The 5819-nt window shown below is 34.7% G+C and overlaps 1 non-coding gene across 1 annotated transcript; it reads right to left on the bottom strand.

Annotated features, from left to right (window-relative positions):
- Nucleotides 1-1403: 1403 nt before the first annotated feature.
- On the bottom strand, nucleotides 1404-1510 carry LOC138812028 (U6 spliceosomal RNA). The gene has a single exon (XR_011367545.1). It is a non-coding gene; the product is annotated as a U6 spliceosomal RNA (small nuclear RNA).
- Between the last annotated feature and the right edge of the window lie 4309 nt (nucleotides 1511-5819).

The following is a 5819-nucleotide window of genomic DNA, read 5'->3' as shown; positions in this document are numbered from 1 at the left end:
CTTTTAAATATCATCCCTTACTGTCTTTTAAGAATCCAAAAACCAAATACATTCACACATAACCACTCCTAAAGGCTTTCAAAGTAGGAGATTATTCTGAAAGCCTTGTATTAGTTGGTCACACCTGTAATCCTATCTACTCGGGATATTTACTCAGGAGCCTGAGATCTGTGGATAACAGTTGAAAGCCATTCAGGGCAAAAAAATCATGAAATTATTTTTCAATTTTTTTTAATGAACTAGCAAAGAGCCAGCAATGGAGTTGTAGCTCATATTGTAGCTCAACAATCTAGAGATGAAAGGCCTAGCAAGACCTTGAAACCCTGATTTCAAACTCTGAGCATGACAACACACATGCATATGTGTGTGGGTGCACAAATGAGGTCACACGCACATACACATTTATTCATATTTGCTCCATTCTTTTACTCTCTCAATTCAATATTCATATTGAATATTGGGGTTATATTTACATGAGCAAGGTAATTAGTACATTTCCTAATAAGCATTGTTATGTCCTCCTTTATATATCCCCTACCATCCCTTCCCTCCCACATCCAGAATTATGCTCCCCTCCCCCTTTCTCCCCACCTAAATTTTAAAGTTCGTTTTTCAACATAGTGTCTTGTGCATCTCATTGTTACAATGGGTCAAACAGTATCCTTATTTGAGCATTTTTTCCCCTTCCCATCCCCAAATTAGAGAAGCGTACATACAAGATGTAGGGGAACCAACTTCAAATACAATGAAAACAGGGGTTATAGCGTGGAGAAGGAACATATAAAGAAACCGAAAAATGACATAGCACATTATAAGTACGTTAGAAACAATAGCAAGAAACAAACAAACAAAAAAACTCGTGTCCTTATCTTGGTGTTCATTTCCCTTAACATCATCATATCTGGTCGTATGCACATAGCTTTTGACCTATTCTGCTTATCCTAGACATATATTCATTATTGAAAATAAGGGAAACCATGGGACCTATGTTTCTTTGGGCTTGGCTTACTTCACTTAATATAATTTTTTCCAAGCCTTTCCATTTCCTAAGAAATGGGGCGATGTCATTCTTTCTGATGGAGGCATAGAATTCCATTGTGTATATTTACCACATTTTCTTGATCCATTCATCTACTGAGGGGCATCTGGGTTGGTTCCATATCTTAGCTATGGTATATAATGCGGCAATAAATATAGTTGTGCTGGTAGTATTAGTATGTTCTTGTTTGTGATCATTTGGGTAAATCCCCAAAAATAAGATTGCTGGGTCATATGGGATCTTTATGTGGAGTCTTTTGAGGAACCTCCAGACTGCTTTCCAAAGTGGTTGAACAGTTTACACTCCCACCGACAATGCCGTACGATTCCAGGGTGGGCATATGCCCTCCAGCATCTGTTGTTGTAAACATATGGAACGATCCAGGAATTTACAGGTTATCCATGTGCAGGGGCCATGATAATCTTCTCAGTATCATTCCAATGTTAGTGTATGTGATGCTGAATTGAGTACAGACCATTTTTATATAAAAAGTGTAATTAATTTTATTAAACTAGAAAATTCAACAAAAAATAAGTTCAAAATAATTGTCATGAAATTTTAGAACCAAATATTTCTTACATAAACACACATTTAAATATAAAGTCTAGATTGATATGTCAAAAACAAAATAATTCAAGATATTTGTTGTTCAAGAGATTTGTAGGAGGAGGAATTCAATTATTCTATTCAAGGCACCTGTCATAATGAACACTGCAGCAAGTGTTACGGTTTGTTAAAAGTTTTAATGTTTTACCTATGTTTAATTTTGGGAATTTGCTTATATATGCCAAAATTAGGACTGTTTGGCAAGTATAAACTTTTCTATAAAGTATTTAAGATTTATGGTAGCAAACATATACTACTAATTATGTACATTTCAGAGTTTATAGAAACTTTATTAATGAGAAGTTGCAAAGTCTTTGTGTAAAGAAGCAGAGTGAAGAGTTAAGACTTTAACTACACAGTTTCTTTTATAACTTTAGGGATTCCTAACTTTATTTGTTATCGAGAAACAAATGATGATGTAAGCCATAAACAAATGATGAGATGAGCCATAAATGGTAATCTTAGTGGCTAATTTTAAAGACTACTCATATTCTATAAAACTCTTTTTGAACATCATAAACTGCCAGAGCCTGCAGGCAACGAAAGGGAATCCAGAATTAGGGGGCCAGGACGGAAAAATAAAGACATAAGACAAAGGATGGGGTCGGGAGGTCTGCAGCTCAAGACTAGAGTACCGTTTATTTTTAACTCTCCTTATTATATACTATTAGAATTCAAGAGGTAACCTAAGGTCACCATAGTGCAGAAAAAGAAGGAAAATTTTAATAAAAACAAGGTGCAGATTGAAACAAGACAAGGTCAACTGATAGAAAGTAAAACTAACTCTACAGATAACAAAGCAAACCTGGGCACCCGGTGCTTTTCATGAAAGCCAGTTCCTTGTACGTGCCTTCAAGTGAGCACAAGGGTCAAGATGACCTTGGAGCTTTACTCTCGGCTCCCAACAATAAACTTAGCCAGAGTTAAATTTACAGGAATATGAGAAAATAGTAAAATCTAATATGCCGTATACTTCAAAGACTGAAATTGGTTTGTTTTTTATTTTTTAATCATTAATATTTTATTATTGCTTTCCTTATTTGTAGAAATTTTTTACTTGTTGTAATATAATACAACATTTGTAAGTCATCATTAGGAGGTCATCATGGAGAAGGTTACTGGGATGTCCATACCATTTTTTATATGTGCATGTGAATTTACAAAGAGGAAAATTAAGAATAAAATATTTATTTAAAAATGAACAAATAGAGTCTGAATCAGGAGTGTTGGTAAATGTAAACACCTAAAATCTTAGCCCTAGGCTGACACAGCATTATTGCAGAATTGAGGCCACAAAAGTGAGATACTGTGTTTTGTTTTGTTTGGTTTTGTTGATTTTGTTGGTCATGGGGCCTGGGTTTTGTCCCTCAGCTCAGGGCTAGCGTTACCACTTGAGGCACAGCACCTCTTCCATCTTTTTCTGCTTATATTGTGCTGAGGAATCAAATCCAGGGCCTCATGCATGCAAGCCAAGCCCTCTAACACTGAGCCACCTTCTCCACACCTGAGAAACTGTGTTTAAAAAAAATAATTTAAACAATATTTGCTTTCTGCTTTGGGTCATATAATGAAATATATGAATATCTTTTTATGTATTTGTGAATTGTCATACTTCTAAATTTATACTAACTTCAGCCTCTTTATCCTTTACCAAGTCATGAAATATCTCTAAGAATTTGTTTCTGTGAAGATTGTTTTTCCATTTATAATTTCTTCTGCGTCATTTTTATTTTTATCAAAATAACATTATATTTCATGTTGATGGGTTATCATACATCAAATATAAATATTCTCATACTGCTCTTGTTTATCTGTTATGCACTTTAAATATTATGATATTTCTCTCTCTCTTTCACTCTCTCATTTCCTCTTTCTCTTTCATGCTCCATGTCTGCTACTTAGAATTTCTGCTGGTCTACTATTATCCTTAAGGATCCACTGGTTTTGTGGCAGCATGATAGTGACCATCAGTTACTTTTGCATTCTTTAAAAGTTATAAAAGTGACGTGATATTATTCTTTGCGGTTCTAAATGGCAAAACACCAGATCTCACTTTTACTACTATTTATATAAATCTTATCTCATAGGAATCATTGGGATAAATAAGATACTTTTAACCTATAACCTAAAAGTACTTTTTCTTTTACAAACAATCTTCTTCTTTTATTATCAGTTAGTAAATTCCTGTAATGAAAACAAAGCTATCCTATGGAAAGTAGACAGAAATTGTTCACAGGGATGAAAAACAAAGGAATGGGGGAAGTGAGTACAACGGATGCACATCATACAGCACAGATCCTCAGAGCAATTTATCTTGTACACTTTGTGAGAATGACAATGTGCTGGTAACTATAGAGTAAAACACTGAACAACTGATATATATGCACATATATTTATATGTGTATATTTATTTACATATGCATATATGTGTGTATATGTTCTTATATGTGTACACATGTATGTTACTATTCACAAACATACATATACACATGTATACATGCACACATGGAGAAAGACACATAATTACAGCCAACACAAGTTTCACAAGTTGTTGAATATGCCTTACACGGAATGCTTGGAACAATATATGCTGAAGATGTATTTGTCCCTAAGATTTCTTTACCACTCCTCTTATCTCTTAAATCGGGTGGTTTTAGAGAGATTTGACTGGTAAAATGCAGTACAAGTGATAGCAAGTCACTCAGAAATCTCAGTAAGTATAAGTCATATGGTGTCTCCCTGCTCCTCATGGAATGCTTGCTCTGGTAGACACTCTCAGCAACCAAAGCAGCAGGAGAATATCCTGGTAAAGAATAAAGTTATAGGGCTTTAAATGGCATGCTTCCTTGAGCTCGTTTCCAACAGGCAGCATCAATTCCTAAGCAAAAGAGTGAGTCCTCAGAAGACTGGATTCTATATATATATTTAACCAACCCACGTGAAAAGTCCTATGTGAGAAATGCTGACTGAGGTCTTGCTGATTTCCTGGTCAAGAAAATAAGAAAAAAAGAAAGTATTTTTAATGTATTAAAGTTTGAGAATAATTTGTAACCTGTCAATATATATGTAGAAAAAAATTATAAGAACTGACAAAGAATGATGTTTCATTTATGTGCTCTTAGATTGGTGAGTGATTTTAGGTGTGTCTACACAAGTAGAATCAGCATAAATCAAGCTAGCATTACTTCAATTAAGATATAAGGAAAGAATACAGGTTGACCCATTGTAACAATGAGATGTACAAGACACTCTGTCAGCGGGGGGGGGGAGTGAATGGGGGAGTTGGGGAGGTGTGAAAGAAAGAGATGGTAGGGGAAAAACAAAGGAGGGGGTAACAGTGCTCAAGAAAAATATGCTTGTATCATAGCTATGGTAAATAATGCTGCAATAAATATAGTTGTGCTGGTAGCTGTAATGTGATCTTGTTTGCAATAACAAGTATATGTCTGAGTCAAACAGAAAAGGTCAGACAAGTTGATGTTAGGGAAATGAACCCCAAGATAATTATTTAAATGTATTTTTTTCTTTCACGGGATTGTTTCTAACATATTTATAAGATGATTTCTTTGTTGCTTTGTATGTCCTTCCCCCATGGTATAAACCCTGCTTTCATTGTACTTGATGTTGGTATAATTTGTGGAGGGGAATGGAAAAAAAAAACAAATCGTTTAAATAAGGATACAGTTGGACCCATTGCAACAATAAGATAAAGTCTTTACGTCAAAAAACGAACTTTACAAATTTGGTCGGGGGGGGGAGGATCAGGTGGGGGGGAGGGTATGGGAAGGGATAGGAAAGGGAAACAAAGGAGGGGGCAACAATGTTTGATAAAAAAATGTACTCATTGTCTTGCTCATGTCATTGTAACTCTTCTATACAGTATTTTCACAATAAAAAGAAAGAAATGTACCCATTACTTTACTTATGTAACTGTCACCCCTCAGTACATTATATTTTATGTATATACACGCACACACACACACATAGATAGATAGATAGATAGATAGATAGATAGATAGATAGATAGATAGATAGATAGATAGATAGATAGATAGATGACAGATAGATAGATAGATAGATAGATAGATAGATAGATAGATAGATAGATAGATAGATAGATAGATAGATAGATAGAAGGACAACTTCTGGACTTATAAGAAGTTGTAGGGGGCGG

Source organism: Dipodomys merriami, unplaced genomic scaffold, assembly GCF_024711535.1.
Source record: "Dipodomys merriami isolate MVZ:Mamm:240054 unplaced genomic scaffold, mDipMer1.0.p SCAF_558, whole genome shotgun sequence".
NCBI lineage: Eukaryota > Metazoa > Chordata > Mammalia > Rodentia > Heteromyidae > Dipodomys > Dipodomys merriami.
The sequence above is the reverse complement of the archived record's forward strand: the minus strand, read 5'-3'. Positions and strand labels throughout refer to the sequence as shown.